The sequence below is a fragment of the Tachypleus tridentatus genome, chromosome 7 (assembly GCF_004210375.1).
Source record: "Tachypleus tridentatus isolate NWPU-2018 chromosome 7, ASM421037v1, whole genome shotgun sequence".
Classification (NCBI taxonomy): Eukaryota; Metazoa; Arthropoda; class Merostomata; order Xiphosura; family Limulidae; genus Tachypleus; species Tachypleus tridentatus.
The window spans coordinates 187,284,550-187,311,860 of record NC_134831.1 but is presented as its reverse complement, the minus strand read 5'-3'; the positions used below and the strand labels follow the sequence as shown (position 1 = coordinate 187,311,860).

At 33.9% G+C, this 27,311-nt stretch overlaps 1 protein-coding gene across 2 annotated transcripts in view; it reads right to left on the bottom strand.

Annotated features, from left to right (window-relative positions):
* LOC143257511 (growth hormone secretagogue receptor type 1-like) overlaps positions 1-26,858 on the bottom strand; it is a 106,231-nt gene extending 79,373 nt beyond the window's left edge. The window contains exon 1 of one of the 2 annotated variants that reach the window (XM_076516281.1): positions 26,666-26,858. The gene's annotated coding sequence lies outside the window, so the exon portion shown is untranslated. The remainder of the gene's footprint in view (positions 1-26,665) is intronic. The other variant, XM_076516282.1, reaches the window with a different exon arrangement.
* Positions 26,859-27,311: the final 453 nt, after the last annotated feature.

Below are 27,311 nucleotides of genomic sequence, written 5' to 3'. Positions count from 1 at the left end.
GTTGACATATTGCCGAAAACTTTCATAGGCTCAAGTTGGTAGCCATGGTAGAGTTCGAACACCCGTCACTTGCAGTCGTAATTTTATTGTGGTGTGAAGCTACGGTCGTGGTAAAAAGTGATATTTTTGCATACGTAGGTACATGTTTTTCACTAGAAAGATTTTTATGTTATATAAAACACTCTAAGAAGTTTCTTTTCGTTTGGAATTTCTCACAAGGTTACACGAGGGTTATCTGCTGTTCTTAAGTTAGCAGTGATTCACTACGCTGCTCAACACCACCTACCTCCAATTCTAGAACTATGTTTTTAATTACTAACAAAAAGTGTGATTGACCGCATATTATAGTGCCTATTTGTTATGATGGGGATTGGAACTCGCGATTCACAGATTGATAAGTTTGTATTTGTGTATTCTTATAGCAAAGCCACATCGGGTTATCTGCTGAGTCCACTGAAGGGAATCAAACCCCTGATTTTAGCCTTGTAAATCCGAAGACTTACCGCTGTACTAATGGGGGCACTTTGATAAGAAATATTATATTACAGTCTGTTTGAAAGTGGATTCCTTCGGCTACATAATGGTACTTAAGTTTGTTTGATAACCATGACTGGGACAATTTGGGGCAAGTTGACACATTTCACTTGACGCATATTAACAACAACCCCACAACAAAGATTTGCATTACTTTTGTATTCTTAAAACAGATAAATGCAGTACAAAAATATTTATATACAATTTGGTAAATTTTAATTAGAAATAAAAATGTTGAAAAAATTAATTGAAAGACTTGAAAATTCCTAATTGGGCTGTTTTTTTTTTATATTGAAAGAGTTAAAAACTCCTCATTGGGCTGTTCCTTTTATATTATTTTCTTGTGATATTTTTCTTAACTTTGAATTTCGATCTATGTTTGGTGACAATATGGCGAGAAACAGTTAAAGTGTTTTTAATTTTATTTGCTTAAATCTGCAATAAATATGCTGATGCAAATGTAAGGTTTGTGATTTAATTTCATCCATGTCAACTTATCCCAGAGAGGGCATCAACTTGTCCTCTACTCGGGGTAGGTAGACATACAGCGCCCTCTCTTTTATTAATTTCATTTCTGAGAAAAGTGGCAAAGCGGAAAGTAGTTGTTCTTGTTATTAGTTGAACGAAATGTCTATTCTATGTTGTTTTATAAAATTCTTATCTTGAGGTTCACAGGTGACTTTTATTAAAAGATATAGAAGGGAGTAAACCAGTCCTGTTCTCTCCTATCTCTTCTAGTCAAAGCTTGTCTACGAATAAAGTTCACGGAAAATTTTTAATAAAAAATATAAAAGTGAATAAATCAGTCCATATCTCTTCGATGCAGAGCTTATGTACAAATTAAAATTAAATGTGTATATTAAAATGGTTTAGAAAGGAAAATTAGTTTCTATAAACATAATTATTCCAAGAATAATTGATAACTTGTCGCTTACATATTTGTGTCATTTCCACGCGAAAAAAATATAGGATCCATCACCAGGTGGCTGACTGTCTGCACAAAAGGAACACACTCTAATAGAACCCGAGAATGCGTCGAACCGTCGTTCAACACATCGTGACAGAAAACAATGTCGCTTTTACAGCTAATAATTTCATCACAATTATCCAATCCTAGAAGGAGCACGCGACAACTGAAAGGAACTCACGTGCCTGATTACTGCTATCTGGGGCTGTCTTTCAGCAACTAGAACTAGACTTTCTTTCCTCTCCTTCTAGTCTTTATCCCACTGAATACAGTTTGTTTTTTAATCGTTACGTATATTACAGCTAATATTAACAATAATTACACTGATTAGGTTGAAAAAGTACAGTTTATTTTGAAGATTTTTAAATTTTCTTTTAATCACAAACACTGATGAGTTTTGACTAGAAACTCGTGTGGAAAAGCAGTGAAACTTAATTCAGTGAATGGATATTGACTTTCCATTGTCCCCACTTTCCGAATAATTATTATTAAACCACAAATAAATCATTGTAGCTACAACCAATCCAAAAACTGTAAAATTTCATTTCATACGTTTTATAGCTTAGTGTGTGTATGTGTTTCTTATAGCTAAGCCACAGCAGACTAGCTTCTGAGCCTACCGAATGGAATCGAAGCCCTGATTTTAGCGTTGTAAATCCGTAGACTTACCACAATACTGTGGGGGGCTGATAGCCTAGTCGTTTATCCTTTAGAAAATAATTCGACGATTTCGTTAAAAAAGCATAACAGATAATTCTAGAATCGATGTATAATCTAATGTTAAGTGGTGAATTGTTCTAATAGAGACAGAAAGTCTTCTGCTAAGATGATATTTTATTTATTATATTCGAATCTATATTAAGACCATTAGAACAAACAGCCACGTGGGCAAGATGGAAAGCTTCAAATTTTAAACAATAGCATGCGCTAGTTACACTACTTTTTTAAATATATTTTCAGATTTAATCTTTTTCTCTTGTTTTAATTGAAGAAGTATACTCCAACACGTTACTGATTGACATTATGACAAATATATCGCTTTACCCTAAAATTATCAATAACTACCCGGTTACTGTTACTTTACTGATAAAACAATTTTAAAGTACAATACAATGTTCTGTGGAATTATCTTAAAAATAACTTTCAAACTAAGAAACCACATTAATTAATGTATCATTTGTAAAATGCTTTGTTACGCATGCGTATATTCGATGTGTTGTAAGTCGGTTACTTCAATCTTTCGCGTTTAAAGAGTTAACAAAGCTGTCATTGACTAGAAACTGGGACATTAACGAGCCACGAATACCATAAACTAAATAAGTAACTCATAACGTCAGAGACACCACTTCTTCGATCTTTATTTTTCTTACTAATGTGCTTTCTTTTTTTCTGATCAATAACACAAAATCAATTAGAGTGATTTTTTTAAATGCATTATATGTTCCTAGAACGTTTAACTTCTGCGCAGATAGCCCTCTTATAGCTTTGCGTGAATTTCAAAAGAAACGTTTAAGTTCATTATTTTTTGAAAGTTGAAAACCAAAAAGAATCTACTCAAAGTTAACTAATAACAAACCAACATTATAGTACCCGTGAAAACTATTAAACCTCCTACATTTGCCACATTTTCGCTTGAAAACTGATTTCGATTAAAACAATAAAAATGACATTGATTCTGAAAGAAATCAGATTCAACTTTTATAAAATACTAATTAACCCTTTATCAAAATAATGTGAGACAGAAGACTGAAAGAAGCATCAAGTTAAACAGTTCTTTGTAAGCAGTTCTAACTGTACAGATTGGTCGATATCTCTAGACAGATCCCGTATAGTTGTACTCAAAACATTACGTTATCTAGGTCCCGCTTAAAAGTTATTTCTTTGTTTTTTTAATTTCGCGCATAGCTACACGAGGGTTATCTTCGCTAGCCGTCCCTACTTTAGCAGTGTAAGACTAGAGAAAAGGTAGCTAGTCATCGCCACCCACCGCCAATTCTTGGGCTACTCTTTCATCAACGAATAGTGGGATTGACCGTCATATTATAACGCCCCCACAGCTGAAAAGGCGAGAACTTCGGTGTGACTGAAATTCGAACCCGCAGATTACGAGTCGAGTACCTCAACCACCTGGTCATGCCGGGCCTGGAAGTTGTTAAGTACTAATATTAATACACCTACATTCAATAGCGTTTATACTAAAATATTAAGTTACTCACATCCTACACAATAAATTGTTACCGAACACAGTAGGAGTTACGTGCAAGTATTACGTTATTCAGGTTATATTTCAAGATTTTCAGTGCTACATATTTACTGAATACGTATATTTTGTCGACCGTATATTTCATAAGTCGATACATATAAATACTTCATAATAAAAATTAGGAACATTTATCTTTTGTTTTTAAAATTATTGTATCCGGCTCAAACATGTAAGTACCAGACTCAAACTTATAAGTCCCAGACCTATCCTTGAAGAAAAAACAGACTCAAATATGGAAGTACCAGACTCAAATATGAGAGTACCATATCCAAACTTGAAGAAAAAAACAGACACAAATGTGAAAATACCACACCAAAACTTGAAAGAAAAAACAAACGCAAATATGGAAGTACTAGGCTCAAACTTAAGTGTACCACACCCAAACTTGAAAAACAAACAGAGACAAGTTGTGATGTACCAGACTAGTGCTTGAATGGCACAGTGGTATGTGTATGGACTAACAACAGTAAAAATTTTGCTTCGATACCCGTGATGGGTAGACCACAAATAACCCATTTCGAAGCTATGAGCTTAACTTTAAACAAACAAACAAAAACTTGAAAAATACTTACAAATTAAGAATTACCAGACAAAAACATGTGAAAAAGAAATTCAAACTTATAAGTATCTCATACTGCCTTCAGAGAAACGTTTTTCTTTGATTACAAGAAACATATTTCGTAAGGACAAGAATAATAAATATTACCAAGGTTATATCAAAACATTTTTAATAAGTTCATATCTATGCTATTATTAATATAAGTTTCAGTAAATAGGTCAGTTCATTATGTCAGTTACTTGAGATTTGTCGAATAACTAGCTGATCACTTTGGTCACGATCAAATCAGCTACTTCACAGTTGGTAAAAGAGTAGCCCAAGAGTTGGCGGCGGGGGGTGAAGACAAGCTGTCTTCCCCTAGTCTTACACTGTTAAATTAGTGACGGCTAGCGCAGATAGCCATCGAGTAGCTATTAGCGAAATTAAAAAAACAAACAAAAACAAACTAGTAAGCCGCCTACGATGTGGTATTATACGTACGAGACTCACAGACTCAAGGCATTGAAGCTGATAAATAACTAAGTAAATCGACATCACATGACTCAGAAACTATAGTTACAAAACATATTTTCTTTAGATGCTTAAGTTGCTATGAGTCTAAGGAATCAGCTAAGATTTTCAGATTCATATCGGCTGCGAAATATTGTTTTATTTTTGTCGGATTTTGTCCAAGGCTACACAAGGGCTATCCACATTAGATGTCATTGACTTTTAAGCAATAGAGGGGAAACAACTATAGTCAACACCTTTCACCGTTAACTATTGGGTTACTCTAATGAAATAGTAAGGTTTGGTCATAACTCTATAACCGCCCCAAATTGAAAAGTGTCATACTAATTTATTATTTATTTTATCGGTCGTGGGGTGTAAACTTCAAGACCAAACGAAAAAGATGTCTTGGTCTTTTCCCAGGGGCAAAATTTATCTTAGGTTTCAACTGTATTACGAGCCGTTTTTGCATATAAATTTCTCAACAAGTGGGTTTCTCGACATCACTGATTGTATTACGAGGCTGATTTGGTAATCTGGGTCAGACGCATCGGTTCATAAGTGAACAGCTGCAATAGCAGGAGATTAAATGTATACAAATTCCTTCATCCTGATTCATATAAACGATTACAATGCATTACTCCTAAACTCCAAGTAAATGGTCGTTTGATAGTAAATTAACAGAAAGCAAGGAATTTGATGATATTCTGAAAACCTTGACATGGTTATGTCTTAGTATTTAATGTCTGACTACAATATTATTTCAACGCAACACTTTATTGGTAGATTTATTGAGGGTAAAGAAGTTTTTTATTTGATTACTTTTCATTTTCTCGCTCGTACAGCGATAAGACTACAGATTTACAACGCTAAAATCAGAGAGTCGATTACCCTCGGTGGACTTAGCAGATAACCTGATGTGGCTTTTCTGTAAAAAAAACACACATTTGCTTTTTACCTAGTAATGTGTGAATATAGATGTTTCAATGGAAAGAGCTATCAAAATATTGGACACACCATTTGACATCTGAAGGCTATTTCAAACACCACAGAATAATTTAAACATAAAACAAAGTTTATTTTCTTAAACCTTATCTAAATTTAATGTACGTTATAGATGTAACAAACACATACAAATGAAATTCAAACTTATAAGTTCCAGACTCGTACTGCCTTCAGAAGAACATTTTTATTTGATTAAAATAAACATATTTTGTAAGGACAAAAATAACAAATATTATCAAGGTTATATGAAAACATTTTTAATAAGTTCATATGTATCCTATTATTAATTTATGTTACAGTAAATAAGTCCGTTCATTATGTCAGTCGGTCTGGTTAAGGCACTCGACTCGTAATCCAAGGGTCGCGGGTTCAAACTCCGTCACAACCAAACATGCTCGCTCTTTCAGCCGTGGGAGCGTTATAAGGTTACGGTCAATCCCACTATTCGTTAGCAAAAGAGTACCCCAAGAGCTGGCGGTGGGTGGTGATGACTACCTGCTTTCCCTCTAGTCTTACACTGCTAAATTAGGGACAGCTAGCGCAGATAGCTCTCGTGTAGCTTTGCGCGAAATTCAGAACAAACCAAACCAATTATGTCAGTTACTTGGGATTTATCGAATAGCTGTTCACTTTGGTCATGGTCGGATCAGCTACTTCACAGTTAATTGTTTTATCTTAGACTAAGTAAATCAGATCATCATAAATACTATTCAGTTTCGATCAGGGCTGAGTTTTACATGATGACCAGAAGCGATCAGATGTTGATGACCAATAACTAGCCACACTAGATAAGAGTACTAACATATTAGCTCTTTCAACTTCTTCAAATAAATAATATTTTTACATGTTTTTATGTTTAAGAAATCTGGTAAAAGTTGTACAAAAAAAATGACACTTCATCAGTATAGCTACAGCGAACCTGGTGCAAGAAGTTTAATAACTAGGCTAAAGATTGGCTTTCACTGATAATTTCCTAAATTGTGAAGAAAAAAACAAATATATTATTCGATCGACTTGGATATCTGTAAGATAAAAAACAGAGAAGAGATGATTAGTGTGAGCTAAAACGTACACTTAATATTCTAATAAAACACTTGTGACTTTAGTTTTAACCTCAGAAAGCCATCAGAGGATTTTTGTAACTGTTATCGTAAAATATTCATACTTGGTTATTACTGATTCATCAGGCCTAGAAGTCAGTGCTTTGACATTCCTTGATTAACTACACGACGTGCACTTGTCGAAGACACAGAGGCTGCTGATCAGTAGCTTTGCTCTGAGTTTTCAAAATCGGGTTATTATTTTTAGGATAATTTGTATTTTCATACGTGACCCTTTTGAACGATTGGTCAAGCAAAGTTTAGTGTTAGATTTCCGATAGTGTAACAAGACAACTATATAATACAGAACCAGAAAGAAAGAGCTATTTTATTAGGATAGAAGTATTAAGTGAAGAATCATAAAGGGAGAGCTTTCTTTGTGAGGGTATAAGCATATGGTACAGGACCAAAAGAGAAAAGCTGTCTTTTATTTAGATACAAGTGTCTGATACAGAACCAGAAGGGAAGAAATGTTGTGTTAAGATACACATATATGGTACAGAACCAGAAAGTAAAGGCTGCTTTTTGTTAAGACCATATAAGGAAGTAAGTATATAACTTTTGGGTTATTACTACTTTTTGCGAACACTACGTAATACATCACTGAGATAGTCAAACGGGTCAACCTAGCAAACTCTCGAACAGGCGACGCTTGTGATCGTGAGAGAGTTAGGACTAGCGACACTACATTACTTGTAAACATACTACAAATATATTTACTGAACATTTAATAAGAAATTAAGTAATGCTATACTAATTCTAGCAAGTACCTTCAGTGCGGATAACACGTAGCACTACATTACTTGTAGCGAACTCAGAGATCGAAGTACAGAAATAAAATATTAAACATTACTGAAATTCGCCACATTCTTATTTGCAAACATTCGACAAAGTAAAGAACTCCCTCTGTTTACTACTGATCGAAGTGGATGTTTTTTTTTTAGGATTCTTTGTCGATAGACGTATTTGGTTCTGAAGAAAATGATACGTCGCAGACAAGGAATGCACAATTATATCAAAACAGTAAATGCTGTTTAGAAACAATGCTAAAATCTATAAAGCAAAAAGTCAAAAGAATCACTGGCCTTGTTAACCAAATATCCTTGGTTCAATCCCGGCATTTCTTTTCACTTATCGGCTTTATCAATTACTATAATGTTTCTTATAAAGTTTAGAGTGATGGATACACAGTATTAACCAGATAATAGGAATAAAAATAAACATGTGAATCTATTTGGCTCCTATGATTTCGTTAGTTGATGGTAAATCAACCCATTGGATACTGGACTTTAATAACATCGACCTGTATAAATAGTTACAAAAAGAATTAGATAGCTCCATTGGATAGAGTATTAACCCTGCTATACAAGGAACCTAGGTTCAAGCTGTGGTCCCGACATTTCTAATCACATTTGTTTTTATAAATACAAAAATTTGTTAGAAAGTTGACTTTCATTGATCTATGGTATGAATTATAAAAAAATAAAAAGAATAATTATGGTTGTTGGCAGTTAATAGTGCATGTTAAATAGCTTTACCAAGCTTCATTCTATATGTAGACCTTTATTGAATTTCAAGATTTAGAGGGATGTAAAATAGCAACATTCCAACGTTCCTCATACCAGTTTTCGATGATTCTTTCGTATTGTAACAAATGGGTTTTATAGGGTTATCATCACTATCTGTGTTTGTTGTGCTTCTTCTAGACTAATAACCTCTGGATTAAGCAAAATGCATCGTCGGTAATGAATACGAAAAACGGTTGGAATATGTTCATTGTACACTTTACTAAGGGACTAGATATAGAATGCACTGTTTAAAATATAATAGGCCTGATATTAATGTTTATTGAGAAATAAATTAATTACAGAACACTTGAGTTTTCTGTTGTTCACTATAAAATTACACAATGGATTACCTGCTTTCTATCCACCACCGGTATAAGAAAACGAATTTTAACGTTATAAGCAACCAGAGAGGAAAACACTTGAAATACCATATGCCATGACGCTTTCAAAGAGAAAGTTGTAATTCTAAAAATAAATTACGTTAATGAAACGCTTATGAAGAAGCGAAAGGTTGAATGTCAAGTTAAGTAAAACAACGACGACAGCTAAATCAGCTTATGTCCAGTATTAATACGTCTTCTATAAATAATTTATAATAATCCATACAGAAACTGAATGAATACTCTTATCTTTAAACACAGACCTGATAGTCGGCTGAGTTTATTTTTTTGAAATATAGGTTCGAACTTGGAACTTGGCAATACACAACCTTTACAAGTTTCCAAATGTTCTCTTACTCAGTTTTAAACATTTACTTAGTTCGTTCACAGATGTATGTAAAGGATTCAGATAACAAATGAGACGTTCCAATTTATTTTGAATATTCTCAGCGGGACTGAAAGCCACGAACTGTTCTAACTGAGTGACGATTTAATATCTTTGTTCTTTGGAACAATTTATTACGATATTCGATAGAGAGAATCCTATAAATGTATTTCAAGCATTTTTACGGATCCATAGTTTACGATTTCTTTACTGACATAACGAACCAATTGTTTCACTGGACAGATTTAAGATGTAATAACGAAGGTCTTGTGAATAACTCAAAGTCGCTGAAAGAATGCTACCAATTAAAATTATCTGACATATGTACATGCGGTTTGTCCGGGTCACGAAGAAAGGCAGAGCACGAGACATGTGAGACAAGATGAAGTTGGTGATAACCGCGAGGAAAACCATCAAAGAATTTAGGAAAAAAACGGATTACAGAACGGCTTAAAGTAAGCTGTAATCTTATGTCATCGTTGAAAAGAATTAAGGTTCCTTAAGCAGAAGAATTATTAAGGCACTATTTATTCTGTATATAAGAAAAACAACTAATAATTTCTAATGTAAATTAAGTCACAATTCTATTTTTGGTATGCACGCTCTTAGACAGCATAAATTATGGTGTATGAAAATAACACTCTAGTGACATAGGTTATATATGTTTTATAGTTAAATGTTATCTATATTACGTAGAGTACGTTTGTCTATCTGTCTGTCTGTTGTTGTAGGGACCTTATGGATTCAACTTAAGCACGGGTATTTTTGTATCGAACGAGAAATTCGTGTGCCACTTCTCAAAATAGTGGAAGGAAATGTAGGCCCACTCCCATTTATATCATTACTGTTGAGAAAAGGTGGTCCCAATCCCCTATTTATACATTTAGAGTTGAAAAACAATTGGCCCATTCTCCCATTTATATCCTTACCGTTGAGAAAAGGTGGTCCCAATCCCCTATTTATACATTTAGAGTTGAAAAACAATTGGCCCATTCTCCCATTTATATCCTTACCGTTGAGAAAAGGTGGTCCCAATCCCCTATTTATACATTTAGAGTTGAAAAACAATTGGCCCATTCTCCCATTTATATCCTTACCGTTAAGTGAGGGTGGGTGTTAAGTAATAGTCCTAATAGTAAATAATAATTCTCTAACGATTAAACGTGAATCTTAATATCGAACTTAATACCTGGTCAGAATTCTTACCATAATTAATATCACTGATTATCACTGAATATTCCTTAATTACTGAAGCTTATTGAATATTCTGGAAATCTATAAAGTACTGAAACTTCCTGGAATGCAGATTGGAGCTCAGCGAACTTGCTAGAATAGAACTTTCCAGAGAGGATGTGATGGCACTCACGTGCGGAAGATTCTAGTGTTCTATGATGATATATAAATGTCGTTAATGGTAATGTGAAGTTAGTACCTTCGGCAGAGACTGAACTGACTACCAAAAGTCATCACGCTCGAGCTTTAAGAAAAGGTGGAATTGTGGGTGACGGTTTGTTTGTTTGTTTGTTTTGGAATTTCGCACAAAGCTACTCGAGGGCTATCTGTGCTAGCCGTCCCTAATTTAGCAGTGTAAGACTAGAGGGAAATAATTGTATAAATATTCTTAGATTAATAATTGTGTAAATATTGTTAAATTAATATTCATGTAAATATTCTTAGATAAATAACTGTGTAAATAATATCACCGTAAAACTATTCTTATTGTGATTTAATAAATGATTGGCCCGGCATGGCCAGGTGGTTAAGGCACTCGACTCGTAATCCGAGGGTCGAGGGTTCGAATCCCCACCACACCAAATATGCTCGCCCTTTCAACCGTGGAGGCTTTATAATGTGACGGTCAATTCCACTATTCGTTGGTAAAAGAGTAGCCCAAGAGTTGGCAGTGGGTGATGATGACTAGCTGTCTTATAATGTGACGGTCAATCCCACTATTCGTTGGTAAAAGTGTAGTCCAAGAGTTGGCACGGGGTGATGATGACTAGCTGCCTTCCCTTTAGTCTTACAGTGCAAACTTAGAGACGTCAAGCGCAGATAGTTCTCGTGTAGCTTTACGCGAAATTTAAACCAAACTTAATAAATGCGAACAATTATTATTGTAAATTGGTCCTGTCTTTTTTGTTGGGTTCACTATTGGTAATTTATGTAGTAATAGTGGGCCTACTCCTCATTTATATCATTATTATTGAGTGAGGATGTATCCCTCCCCCTAGTTGTTACTGTTGGAGCCATTTATTGCCAAACACCTTTGCTGGTGGACCAGTATGACCAGAAGGTTAGAGCGCTCGACTCGCAATCTGAAGGTCTCGGGCTTGAATCCCTGTCACACCAAACATGCTTCTCCTTTCAGTCGCGTGGGCATTATATATAATGTGATGGTAAATCCCACTATTCGTTGGTAAAAGAGTAGCCCGAGAGATGGCAGTAGGTGGTGATGACTATCTGTCTTCCATTTAGTCTTACATTGCTAAATTAGGAAACCTAACGCAGATGGCCCTCGTGTAGGTCTGCGAGAAATTTAAAAAACAAACAAACAAACCTTTGCTGGATTCTCACAAATAAAATTTAGCAAGAGATTATCACACGTAAAACATGGATAAGTGGGAAGAACTACTGGCAGTGTTTATAAATTATTCCCTGGAAACGTAGAGTTGAATTATTATCGTAAGGGAAAACAAAGAACTTTGATAATGTCATTGTTAATGGGGAAGGGAGGAACATTCGAAACCATCTCTGTAGTAGTGCGAGAAAAACAGGAATTCAAGAGAATCCTTTCGCTAACTTTAATTATTTATTATTCTCTAGAGAATAAAGGTTGTGTAGAAACTCATAACGAGTTTGGTCTGTGTAGCTCAGCTATAGATCAATTTTGAAGGATCGTACGACGTCATGGTGTCTTAGAAACAAAGTTCAATTCAAGCATCCAAAGGCAGGAATCTAGCGTATCGGTGAATATACCATTAGTTCAGAAGCTCGTGGATTCCATCTAATTTGTGTCTTTGTTATTGATTTTCTTTCTAGCGTTTGGAAAATAAACTTGTTTATTTTTGCTTCTAGAAACTATAAATACAAAAACAGATCTCTCGACTCAAGTTTCTAGTCACCAATAAATCAGTTTTTAAAACAGAACTGAATATTATCTCCTACGCTAGAACAATGTTGAAAGAAATTTCCCACTTCTTTTTCTAAGTGTGCATTTCAGCATTAGAACTTTGGCTTTAATCTATCATTTTAAAATAAAATTTCATTCGCTCTCAGTTTCAACACCTACGCCGATCGGCTACTATGTCAATACCTTTGAACAACTTTTCGTGTTAACGTACACATTTTATTACATGCATAATATAATGTCAGATACAGCAGCGTTGTGACTTTTTCATAGGAGAGTTGGTAAGAGGCCCGGCATGGACAGGTGGGTTAAGGAGTTCGACTCGAAATCCGAAGGTAGCGGGTTCAAATCCCAGTCGCACCAAACATGCTTACCCTTTCAGCAAAGATACTCGAAGGCTATCTGCGCTAGCCGTTCCTAATTTAGCAGTGTAAGACTAGAGGAAGGGCAGCTAGTCATCACCATCCACCGCCAACTCTTGGGCTACTCTTTTACCAACGAATAGTGGGATTGACCGTAACATTATAACACCACCACGGCTGGGAAGGTAAGCATGTTTGGTGCTACCGGGATTCGAACCCGCGACCCTCAGATTATGTTAAGAGCTGTTATAAAAAGGTTTTTTCACGAGCTCTTCAAAAAAATGAATAATCGAGATCTTTTAACGAATATGTAACAAAATTATAAAAATCGTGGGTTAATTAAACTCTGGTTCCATGAGGTCAAGATTGGAGAAGAGAAGTCACTGAACATGCTCCTCAAATTTAGCTGTGTGCACATTAAAAAATTGGTCCGTCATCCCATCATTCACTTCAAAAATTAGGAATTCTGCGTAGTTTAGAATCAGGAGAAGCAACATCTGTATCCTTTGGTCTCTGACCTGACCGTTTTGCATATACGTGCTATTAAAACTAAAAAAAATTATGCAAAGTGAATGCTTGCATCAAAACTGTTTGAGTAGTTTTAAGGATAACGAGAGTTTATAACTTTTAAAACGTCTTTATTTCTGATTTAAAAAAAAATAGTGTTGCCGTATTCTTAACTGTATGACTTATGTCAGTTTAGGTAGATGAACTTTACTCCGCAGAAAACTGTATATAGTAAATATACGAGAGTTTTCAAATAACATGCAAAAAAGGTAAATATCTATTATTTTAAACGGCGTTTTTGTCAACCAAAGCAATTACTGTGAAAATGTCACCAGGGGGTTAAGAAACGTGACTGGATACACCTAAAGCTGTGCAGACGTGATTATAAACCCCCCTAAAGCCTTGAAGTAAAAATGGATACTAGCAAGTTTTCATATATTTGAAGAATATTAGTAATATACCTTTCTCACAATGTTTGCTTCAAGTGATAAAATTCATGATATTCACATTAACAACTGTCAAGGGGGTTTAAATATAACCCTGACGTACTTAGAATCTCAAATGTCAACAACTGTTTTATCACAAAGAAAATTAACTGATAGAAAAATTCGATAGACTGTGCTAAATGTTATATATTTAATGGCAAAGTGGTGTTTTTTGGTTAAAATCAATTAATGTTTATTTACTATATTACATATCATCTCGATGCTGTGCGCTAATAAAATTAACTGGTGAGCCCATGATAATAGTAATAATATTACCTCATATTTCGAACTAAACACGACCAAAGAAACTATCATATCGATTAATACAAATCAAACAGAAGTAATTTCTTATATAATGATGGGTTGCTATTGCGCAGAAGTTTGCGCGGTTATCGTTATTGATTGTTTAAACAGTCTCTGGTTTGATTAATTAAATCCTAAAACTGAGTCCATCCTTTACTGTGTAAATACATTCACGTACGTGTAATACATAAAGAAATAATCTAGGTTATATTTCAAGATTTATCAAGACTGCCTGTATTTGCTTCTTCGGTCGACAGCTTGATAATGGTATATTTTTAAGAACGTGATGGTGTATTTTCAACAACATAATAATATAGCTTCAACACCTAAATGACATATTTTCAACAATATAATAATGCATCTTGAATGACATGGGGTATAGTTTCAACGACATGGTGGCATATTTTGAACAACAAAACATTGGAACTTCAACAGTATGATATGTCTTCAAAGACATGCCGATATATCTTCGGCAACATGAGCTTAACCAATAAAATCAATAATTTTCCGAAATGACATAAGTTAGACTAGAAATCTCGTATCACAACAGTCTACGTCATACCTCTAATACGTTTTTTCTTTTCTTTTAATACTTTGAAGAATCACACAAAATTTAGAATAAGTGATTCGGCCATTTTGTATCTCGACTGCTTAGTTCAGCTTAAAAGCCCTATGAATATGTTTTTTCACTGCAATCCGTTGTGAAACTATTTCAGCAAATGTATATATAGATAATTATTGTAATGCGCTATTAAACGTTGCACAACTATAGAAAGATTTTTACACAGATCATCTATATTGTTTCCTAACCAATAAAGCTTCAAAAACATTAATCTTGCAATATAACGTTCTCTAGAAGTTTAATGTTGGGTAGATAAAAGATGTCTTTTTCTAAGTTAATACTCTGTATAGAAAACTGTTGACTAAGTTTTAATTACAATATATGATACTCCATTTATCAACATTTTTCTTTCATCGGACATTTTGAAGTTTAATTATCTCATGTGCTACGTGACTAATCAAATTATCAAAAGACACACATTACGTAATGTCTATTCTATAAACATACCAGTTATAAAAGGCCTGTGTCGCCAAGGTTCTTATTACTAGAATATTCAAGAGACGCCTTACATAATGTCTACTGTATAAACAGACCAGTTATAAAGGGACTTTGTAACTAAATTCTTATTACTAGAATATAAAATAGACACATTACGTAATGTCTACATTATAAACAGACCAATTCAAGAACAGCTGTCTCACCAAAGTTATCATCACTAGACATTATTGGGATTATATGTGTGAATTAAACTTTAATTACTGTAGTCTAATCTGTTGAAACTATCCAATAAGTTTCCTTTTAAACCTTCAACATAGAAGTTCCGTTAACTTCGTCTAACCATGTCGGAGTTTCATGAATCCTTTTAAACCTTCAACATAGAAGTTCAGTTAACTTCGTCTAACCATGCCGGAGATTCGTTAATCTCATAATCTTCTCTTCATGTAGACTTGTCACATTTTGAGTGTATTTCACAATTATGTGTACTTTTAACAGATAAGTCAGTTTTACCTTCAACAGCTTCTATTGTGAATAATCCAGATTAATAATAAAGTTGCATCAATACTACATATTCTTTAACTTGTATATGTATACATTTTCCCTCTGGCGAGTAACAACAGCCTATATTTATTTGTTTTGTGCTTCTCTTGTTATTTTGTACTGCCTAGTGTATTTTTAGAATATTTCTAAAAATGCAAGCTTTAATTTTGTTAATCATGTGATATAAAAATGTGTTTTTTAAATTACAAAAGCACAAAAGGTATTAGATATTTTGAAATGTGAGACGAGTTTTTGGTTCAGATATTTTAACGAAGATATTTATAATCTCTAACTTTTTAATTCGACAGTAGTTCTGACCTGTAACATCTATTTGCTTCTTTTGAATTTCATGCATAGGTACGTGAAAGTTATCTGCGCTAGCCGTTCGTAATTTAGCAGTGTAAGACTAAAAGGAAGGCAGCTAGTCATTACAACCCACCGCCAACTCTTGAACTACCCTTTTACCAACAAATAGTGTGATTGGTCATCACATTATATTACCCCTATGGCTGAAAGGAGGAGCTTGTTTGGGGTAACGAAGATTCGAACTCGCGACCCTCAGATTACGAGTCGAGCGCCCTAACCAGTTGGTCACGCTGAACCCTATGACGTCTTAATAAAGTTTTCAGCCTATAACCTCATAATGTAAGAATATTTTCCATTTATATTAATTTAAAATGCCATCAGCCTACAATTTCTTAGTTTAACAATATTTCTCGTCTAAAACCTCTGATAGCTCTCGAATAGCTTTGTGCGAAATTCCAAAACAAACAAAACAAACAAACGAAAACCTCTTAGTTTAATGATATATTCTGTCTATAACATCTTAATTTAACAAAATTTCCAACCTATAACCTCTTGAGTTAACAATATATACAATTTATAACCTCTTAATTTAACAAGAAATTCGATTTATAAAATCTTAATTTCAATGCTAAAAAATGAACTGTTGATATAATCATACAGAGTTTCAATACGATTTTGTTACTTTTCCATTATATGTCAAATCTAGTAGCAGAAGTGATTGAAAACATCTGAATTATAGTTATTTTTAAACATCATCTGTTTCGAGTAAAATGGTCATGTACTGAAAATTACACTGGAAAAGCGAAGTGCGCGTGGAAAGCACGTGTGGAAAATAAGAAGGTTTAAAAACTGCAATATAGTTGTTAAAAAAGTGTTATATGAATAATGACATATCTCCTGGGAAGCGGGTGTTTGCAAAATGTGTTATATAGAGCATTATGTCTCTCTTGGGAAGGAATATATCAATGGGCATGAAAAATGAAGCGTAAGAAAATTTATAGTTAAATTGCTTTCGTTGAAAAAGTTCGTCGCTAAAAAAACTAACATTGGAATAGGGTTGTTTTGTGAAGAACTTCGATTGGTTTGTTTTGAATTTTGCTCAAAGCTATTTGAGAGTTGATACCCCTCTCGTAGTGCTTGTACCTTTCTCACAATACTAATACCCTTTCCATAGTGTTGATACCCCTTTCATAGTTCTTGTATCCTTTCCATAGTGCTAATACCCTTCCAGTAGTGCGTGTACCCTTCCCACAATACTAATACCCTTCCCGTAATGCTGATAACCCTCCACTAGTGCGTGTACCCTTCCCACAATACTAATACTCTTTCCACAGTGCTGATCCCCTTCCCACAATACTAATACCCCTCCAGTTCCCTTCCAACAATACTAATACCGTTCCCGTAATGCTGATAACCCTCCACTAGTGCGTGTACCCTTCCAACAATACTAATACTCTTTCCACAGTGCCGATCCTCCTCCAGTAGTGCTTGTACCCTTTCCATAGTGTTTATACCCCTCCAGTAGTACTTGTACCTTTCTAACAGAACTAACACCGTTTTCATTGTGCTGATACTCTTCCCGCAATACCAATACCCTTCCCATAGTACCGATAACCTTTGCAAAGTATTGACATCCTTCCCGTAGTAACTGTACCTTTCTCTTAATGCTAATACCTTTTCACACTGCTGACACCTTTCTTATAGCACTGATATCCTTCCAATAGTACTGATAACCATTCCACAATGCGGACGCCCTTCCCACTAAAATTTATTTTTTAGGAAGCATAAAACCCATCACTGACTGTATTCATCTTCTGCAACAATAAAACAATACTTAATACGCTATTAAAAAATATTGGTCTACAAATTAAGTTTAATGCGATATTCAAGAAGCAATCTTTCATACTGGAAATCATATCTGAAGAAAACTTTATACAAAAGTTACTTTTCAAACGGTTTGTTTCGAATTTCGCGCAAAGCTACACGAGGGCTATCTATGCTAACCGTCCCTAATTTAGCACTGTAAGATTGGAGAGGAGGCAGCTAGTCATCACAACCCACCGCCAACTCTTGGGATACCCTTTTATCAACAAATAGTGGAATTGAGCGTCACATTCTAACACTCTCACAGCTGATAGAGCGAGCATGTTTAGTGTAACGGGATTCAAACTCGTATCCCTCAAATTACAAGCCGAGTGCCCTAGCCACATATCCTTGCTGGGCACTTTTCAGAAGCAAGTTTGACCAATTTCAAAGTTAAGAGATATTCTACGAAGTTTAGTTACGAAATTGCAGTCAGAAATATTTCAAACATAAACGTTGTCTTCATGTTTTTCATGCGACCACCCTTAAGAATTATTGAACGCGTTTCTAATACATAGTGTGTTTCTCCGAACTATAAAATAGTTTTATAGCGTTACACACAGGCTGAAGTTTCAGATATTTATTATCTCTACATCTTATATCTATTTCTTATGGAATAATAAACGATTACGAACAACAACCTTAAATTTTGTGAAAATGTCGGATTCAAACGTTTGTAAGACAATTCAGAAGTGTATAGAAAACTATCGGATTGTAACTATTGTATCATCGTAATATAAAACTATCTACAAGTCGAATATTGTACGTGTGACGTAGACTGCTTGATTACAAAGACGTCATTTTCGTCAATTTATTTCACTTAATTCCAAAGTCTTCAATTTGTGACGAGAAACCACTGGATTTCTCAAATCGTTTTTTGTTCGTTTCCACTACACATTCCGCGACTCCAGTTTAGATGCATGGAAACCTTACATTATATTATTTTGTTCTTGGAAATTTAACATGTCTTCCTACCATATTGTTATGAAAGTTTCGTAGGTAGATACTGTAATAAATGTGAATTGTTTGTTTTCACATTTGTAAGTGTTGCTTGCACATTGTAATGTGTAAATAATGTATCAAACACATTTTTAGAGTTATTTCAGTTTTTGTGAAGTGGAGCAATGTAGTTTACAGAAACCGATTTAAAATGAAACAAAACAAAGTTAATTAAAACATTATATATATTTAAGAGACTGAAAGAATCTCGACCACAAACTTACAAGGTCAAGTTTCTCTAGAAAAAGTACAAAGAAGTGTTTCCAAGTAGAACATTTTGTTTCTTAGGGTCCCAGTGATTAGTCAAAGTGTTTACTTACGACATGGGTTTATAATGGGTATCTATGGTCCTACTAATTAACCAAAGTGTTCATTTACGAGACGTTGAACAAGAACTGGTACTTAAAGTATAAATATTTACCAAAATGTTTATTTACGAGACATGGGTATATAATAGGTACCTGTTGTCCTAGTGATTAACCAAAGTGTTTACGTACGAGACATGGGTTTATAATAGGTATCTGTGGTCCCAGTGATTAACCAAAGTGTTTATTTGTGAGATGTTGGACTAGAATTGGTACTTAGGGTATAAGTGTTAACCAAAATATTCATTTGATTAATGAAAGTCTATTTACAACAAACAGAGTTAGGATGGTTAGCTTGGATTCTCATGATTAATAAGTGCTAGTTTGTCTTTACAAACATAGGACTAGGATGGCTAATTAGAATCTTAATGGTTACAAAAGTGTTTATATAATATTATTATTGTGGTATGAACACATTTGTATCGAGATAAAATAACCATATCATCAGTTGTTTCGCATGATTCTGTTTGAATAAGTCGACAATTTTCAATTCTTTTCTTCTTTGATATGGTCGTTAATGCTTGGTAAATTTTCTGTTTTTAGAATGAAATTATGCAAGATACTAAATATATAGCCTTATGTTACTTAACATTTTACATAAAGATAGCATTCAACGGAAACTTATAAGTTCACTTTAACATTTCATCATTTTTCTATAAGTAGTCAACTCTGATACATCGTTTTAGCCAAAGATGCTTTCATATTTTGCAATAGAGAAAGTCATTTTTATTAAGATGGTATACCAATAAACTTAGCGTTGTCAAACTAAAAAATACGTGTTATATCAAACATCTACATGTGTAATTTGTATAATAAGAATGGTTCTATAGAATCATGAACGATTTATTAAAAAAACCAATTTTATCAGACATATGAAGAAAGATGCTTAATTTAGCATTTCAACTATCACGATGAAACCTTACCAAAACGTATATAATAACAAAATATAACATCAAATTATTATAAATAGTGTCTGTAGCCTTATATCAGTTCGCATTGAACATTCAGTAAGAAGTTGGTCCTCCTCATTTTATAATAACCTCTGCAAGATGACATGGCCGTTGGGATAAGGTTATTGATGCAACCACCCTGATTTCATCCCAATTTGTCACTAGAAGGCGCTGCAGCTCAGCTACAGAAGCTGATTTAGAGCTGTGGTTAGCAATTTTCTGTTTCAGTTTTGCCCAATAGTTTACAATGAAATTATAATCTTCAGACTTTGCTGGCCATGGCAATCCCATAACGTTCTCCTGATCGAGACAATCATGTACAATGCGAGTACAATAACTACGCCATAGATTTAGACAATATTATCAATGAAAGTATTTTCAAGAAATAACTGTTATTTCTAAGCTAATTCAGTCAGTGCCGAAGATTTTTCGTAATATAACGTTATGTTACTACAGTTTAAATAAATCAGTTTACCTTCGTTAAGTGTATTGAAAGGTTATATATTTTTTATTTCTGGTGTTTATTTTTCCATATTTGGTTTTAGAGTTTATCTACATTTTTATCTTGAAATACAAGTTATTGTCAAACCTTGTATTAGCTTATCACAGATATATCCCTTCCAATGTGATGCCTATAGGTAGAATGTTTTTTCCATTATGACAAATGGCTGCCAAAACATGTACTTCACCATCTCCTGAGTGTTCCCTGCAGGAAAGCCAGCCTTCCTTCATCTGTTCTACGGGCAAACGACAAACACGAATCCTACCTTTAGCTTTAACAATAGGACAATAATGAAAAGATGACGTGTCACCAGTGCCCTAACTGTAAGGTGGCATGCTGTCTTGTACAAGTAACACAGTGACGGCAATGAATTTAGTTTGAAGATGTCCTTTCTTGCAAAATGACCTTGTTTGGTCAGTATCTTATTTACTGTTTTTCTGGACACCCTGGATTGAACTTTCTCATGCCATTCCTGTAGCAAAATGTTGCAAGACTTTAAACCTTGACCTGATGACCTGATAAAAACACATTTCTGGCAGTATTTTTTCGACACTTACCAGTTGGCTCTTCTGGAACAATGTTTCCTATAATTCGATGACGCTTCAGAATTATGGATAAAGTGCATTTGAGGTATCTATTGTTTTGGAAATGTCTGTTTCCTTCATACTGTTTCTGAACAATCAAAACAGTTTCATGCCCTGTAACTTCTGGCAAGTGACAAGGCATGACTCTATACCAAGTACAGAGAAATTGTCTGAACAAAACGTCGATCTGATTCTAAAAATATTATATCGAAAACACACTTTTATACAAAACAGGTGTGTATGTGTTGTTTGACGAACAAATGTTCAAAATAGCTTAAGCAGACCAGAATAACAACTGGTACATGTTGGTCTGATCATACGTTATCTTCTCTGTTACTACTCAAATATTTACTCAAGAACTACTCCATGTATTTAGACAATAATATCAATATAGAACAGATGGAACTATTTTTCAAGAAATAACTGTTTCATTTCAAGCTCATTTAGTCAGTGCCAAAGGTTTATCTTAGTATAATGTTACTATACTACAGTTTAAACAATTCACCTTCATTAAGTGTATTGAAAGGTTGTATATTATTTATTGTTTAGTATTTAGTTTTTCTATATTTGATTTTATAGGTTATCTACAGTTTGGCTCTTCGACTGTACCGTTTACAACATCTGGTTGCACATGTACGAATTGACTTGACAGTCAGTGAAATACTATTCTTAACCCTTTTATGGTCGTACAAACGTTAAAGTCCGTATTATGTGTGGTTATTATCTAACGATGACTATTGTGGGAAGATAAAGATAATTAGACACTAATAATTTAAGGACTTTTTTTCTCGAAACCGTGAAAACAATTTTTAAGTCCACTATTACTTAAATCTCTTCACACGTTAAACTATAATATTCGTATATTTAGACCTATTCAATTCGTAATTCCATTTATAAATGGAACAAACGTATTTTTACTGAAAAATCACAAGGATTACAGATGTAATCTTATTAAGTGTCGAAATTATCAACTTCAATTTCAAAGAAAACATTTATTTTGGAAATGCTTGTCAGATATGTATTCGTCTTGACGATTCTTTCATCATAGTAAGTTTAGCATACGGCTGTAGTTTATCTTTATATTTTGGCCATTTATTATACAACACAACATACTAGATTTAGCATACAGCTGTAGTTTCACTTTATATTTTTGACCATTTACTATACAACACATCATACCAGATTTAGCATACGGCTGAAGTTTCTCTTTATATATTGACCATTTATTATACAACACATCATATTAGATTTAGCATACAGCTGTAGTTTATCTTTATATTTTGACCATTTATTTATGCTATCCAACATAGCATACTAAACTTAGCATACAGCTCAAATTTGTCTTTATATTTTGACCATTTATTATACAATACAACATACTAGATTTAGTGGTCTGATACAATTGTTAACAAAATTAGTAAATAACCTATAAGCTCAGCTATAAAACATTACTAATAACTTAATACTTTATCGTTTTTATCAGATATGCAGTTTTACAGTATTTGGATAATGTATGATTTTCAAATGATATACAATGTTAGTAAGGTGTTATTACTTAAAGAAGTCTGAATATTTTAGTTGACATAAAGTCAAAATAACAATTAACAGTAAGTAAATAAATACTTGTATAGAGACAAAAGTTTGATTTGTTTTGACTTTTACGGAAAGTTATACGAGGGTTATCTGCGCTAGCCGTCCCTAATTAGCAGTGTAAGACTAGAAGAAAGGCAACTAGTCATCACCACCCACCACCAATTTTTGGGCTACTTTTGTGCTAACGAATAGTGGGATTGACCGTCACATTATAATGCCCCCAAGGCTGAAAGGGCAAGCATGTTTGGTGTGACAGGGATTCGAAACCGCGACCCTCAGATTACGAATCGAGCGCCTGAACCACGTGGCCATGTCGACCAGAGGCAAGGGAATATTAACACAACTTATCTAAACATTCATGATCATCACTTTAATCACTTTTAAATAGGTATTACAAGTAATGACATCACAATTATGACATTTTGTAAAGGTTAAAAAACCCCACACTAGTTGTCGTAGTTTACCACCTCATTTCACGTTGACATTTCTTCAATAAAATGTGTATCAAAGTTCTAGGTTGTTGTTTTTAATACTTTTACTCATAATAATTTGTTGTCAAGATGAAGTAAAACATTTTGTATTATATGTGCCTTAAACTTTAAACTTTCATTGATTACTTCATTTAAATTATTTTGATATATATTTTATATTATTGTTTGGTAATATTACAGTTTCTTTTCATGAGGTTTTGAGATATATGTAGCATAAAACATATCTAAAAGATCGTTCAAATCAGGGACCATTATCATCAATATGTTTTCAGATTGTCTTTTTGTGTCAATTATTGTTCGTTTAACTTCTTGGATAACTGTAAAAATAACAGAAGTCGATAAAAGTATGTGAAATGGATCGAATAAAATGCCCCAAATTCTCCGAATAAGATCCTAAAGCCTCCATGAAATATTTGTCTAGATTGTTGTTGTAATAACTTTCACATTGCGGTAGATCCAAATTCTTCTTACTCGTTTGTATATAAAATATTTGTGGAATCTTCAAACATCGTTTTCCTGTTTCTTTTATTTTTGTTGTTGTTTCAAAGCAATCTTGACATTGTTCTATTTGCTGAAAATATCACGAAAATCAAACCCAAAATTTTAACGTTGCACGCCAGCAAAATTTACCAGTGTTCCATCAGGAAAACTGTTTAAATTATTTGGTTGTTGCTTTTAAGTTAAGCACAAAGCTACACAATTTGCTATCTGTGCTTTGCCCACCACGGGTATCAAAACTTGATTTCTTGCGTTGTAACTCCACAAACATACTGCTATGCCACTGGGATGGCCGTATAAATGAAATAACTAGAACTGATGTTGTCATGACAGTGACAATCTTGGATTTTACACCCAACCTCATTCACAATCACAAGTTTCATATTTCACTTCGGCTTTACTGTCCGTGTATAATTAACCAGAGCTCTACGTGTTTATCAGATCAGCAAAATATTCAAATGAAAGAGAGACTACAATAAAACAATACTGCGTTTTCTATTGGCGAGTTTGTTTGAGTTTCGGTTCTTTCTACTCTTCTTGTTTTGTTATGTGTTATCTAATATTTAAATATTTGTTATGTATCGATCTTTAAAACACGGCTGTTTAACAGGAAGTGACTCTGTTTTTTAAGTGTGGCAACAGAACAAAAGCAGTTCTGGGAACTTGCAAGAGCTGATCCCAAAATGTACTTCAACCTTCCATGTAACTCATGCATCCAATGAAAGATTATTAGTGTTAAAGCTGGTATCATGGATACTAAAGCACGTGGGCCTACAAGTGAAAAGAGTTTCACACAGAACCTGATTTTAATAAATATATACAGACCGACTGATATATTATCTATTTGGTTAATATAACATAGCTGATTCGTATTAATCAACATATCTGAACACTGAAGTTATGGAAGATGGCTATATTTTCTTTGACTTAAAATTTTGGTTAAAATTGTGAGTTGAGTTCGAAACGTTAACATCGAGAGAACTTAAAGTAGCACTTTGGTGTATTTTCCAAGTAAAATAAGTCCAAGAATACTAATGTAGAACGAAATACGTAAGCACAAGGTACGGTCTGTGCAAGATCAAAGTCAGTACGTTTTTTTTTTATATTTATTTATCCATACATGTGTGTGTGTGATTATATATATATTTATGATAGCTTGAAAACTAATGTAGGCACGTGTCTTATTTCAATTCCGTCCACCTAATGAGCTAACTTTCGTTATACAGAAAGTAGACCAGTAGTACAGTGGCATATTTTTACGGTTTAAATAGTAAGATGTTTCTTATATATTGAAGTACTTAAAACATCACAGCTTCGAGACGTGGCTTCTAAAACTACAACTTTAATTAAAATACGAATGACAATTCATTATATTTTTCAACTGCTTTCAACTATGAACTACCAACAGTTTATTCAATATTTTTTTGTATTTTACTATTTGAATTTTAAACGTTAACTACACCATCATTTTCAGTTCTGATATTTATTAATATTTTGAGATTGAAGGTAAAGTGGCGCTGGACTCGTCTTTTAAGAGATGGATTTCTTAGTTTAATAGTGAGATATTTTAGCTTTGACAGTTATTGATAACATTACTGGTATTGTAGGTTTTAGTAGTAGAGTGTGCCTAGCCTCAGTTTATTCTGGGTCATCTTCCCTTTGCGGAAAGAATCCCAACTTATAATGTCTTACAATTAAACTAAGAAAACCAGCTCCTAACCAGAAGCTAATCGCGCTAACACTTCATTTCCAATTGCGAAAATGTAACGAACGAAGATAACATCAACTTTGACAGTTAAATACAGCATGGAATAAAAGCTTAGTAACACAGCTCATGATTTGAAGTATTAAGATATACATATATATATATATATATATATAGCGATGGGAAATGCTAGAAATATATTCTAACATTCTCCGAAAAAAACGAAACGAAAACAAAAATAGTGTTCTACACTTAATCCAAACATGTGGTATGGAAACTGAAATCAAATTTCTGGAAATTTGGTAATTTTAATTTTTTAAGAAGTAATTAATGTTCTGATTTGTTTGTTTGAAGTTAAGCACAAAGCTACGCAATGGGCTATTTGTGCTCTGCCCACCACGAGTATCGGAACCTGGATGACAGCGTTGTAAATCCGCAGATATTCCGCTGTGCCATTGGAAGGGGCTACTATTTTGGATATCTTATAATAAATGTCGCAAAATATTCTGTACGTTCAATACAAACGATTTAATGCACTTAAATGATATAACGGGGACTATTACATTTATGGATATGTTTCACATTTATGTTAGATCATTATATGCGTGGAGTATTATACGCATTTTATTAATTCGATCATTGCACTTAAGGGTGTAGTTTACAACTATCAGTCCATTATAATAGGTTTTTTATTATACCTTTGGGTACGTTTAGTAATGTTAGGAGATGACCATGTAAATGAAATAAATAAGAACTATTTCCATAAAAAACACAAGTGGTTACATAACAAAAACTCTAGTGAAGTGAATAACAAAAGTTGAATATCATTAGATTCACCAAATAGATTTTAAAACACGTCAACACAGCGACGTAAACTCTAACTGCGAATTCACAGCTTGTTCTTTGATTAAGATATTACACTCTAAATTAATACTTCAAGAAAAATACTTAGTATTTGTAACTGAATAACATAGTATGTCCATTGTAGAACTGACAATAATAACGAATACTGTAAAGGAGCAAAGCAATAAAAATAAAACTGGTTATAAAATAAAACTGGTTTTAAAATAAAACTTACCAAGAGGTTATTTAACTTATATCACTAAATTAATTCCGACCTCGAAATTAATTTTATAAACGAAATAAAAGAAGGTTAAAAGGCGGTAAAACTATACCTTTATCTGTATATGTCACATCCATCACGAGTTGTCATATTTACAGAGCTCTCTAATTAGCACTGCTTATTGACGCGCCTCTCTACAAACGATAGAACTTTCGCACGTGCAGGTGAGATGTTTGTCGTTTTCTTCAAGTTCCCTTTCTCATTGCTTTTTTTTTACCACCCCTCTGACCCAACATTTGAAGTTTTTCCCATGGTGCTTTCCTGGCGATTAAGGCGGAGCTAGCGTCACAAAGTAGCCTCGAACGCAAGTTGTGCATCCACCCACACAGCCAAGTGTAAGTCGAATCGCGTCATGCACATCTGGATGTTTCATGCTCTCTGTAAAGAACTTCCCGTTTTGTGACACGAATCACAGAGGAAATAGCTCGATTGTCATATCTAACACCCCAATGACCTCAAACTCTTATTTCAAGGAACAGAAAAGTTAAATTGTCAAAACTTAAAACTACCTAGATTTATGGAACTTTCAGTTCCAGTTTCCTTTGTTTGATTTTGAATTTTGCGCAAAGCTACACGAGGGCTATCTACGCTAGCCGTCTCTAATTTACTAATGTAAGACTAGAGGAAAGGCAGCTAGTCATCACCACTCACCGCCTACTCTAGGTCTACTCTTTTACCAATCAATAGTGGGATTGACC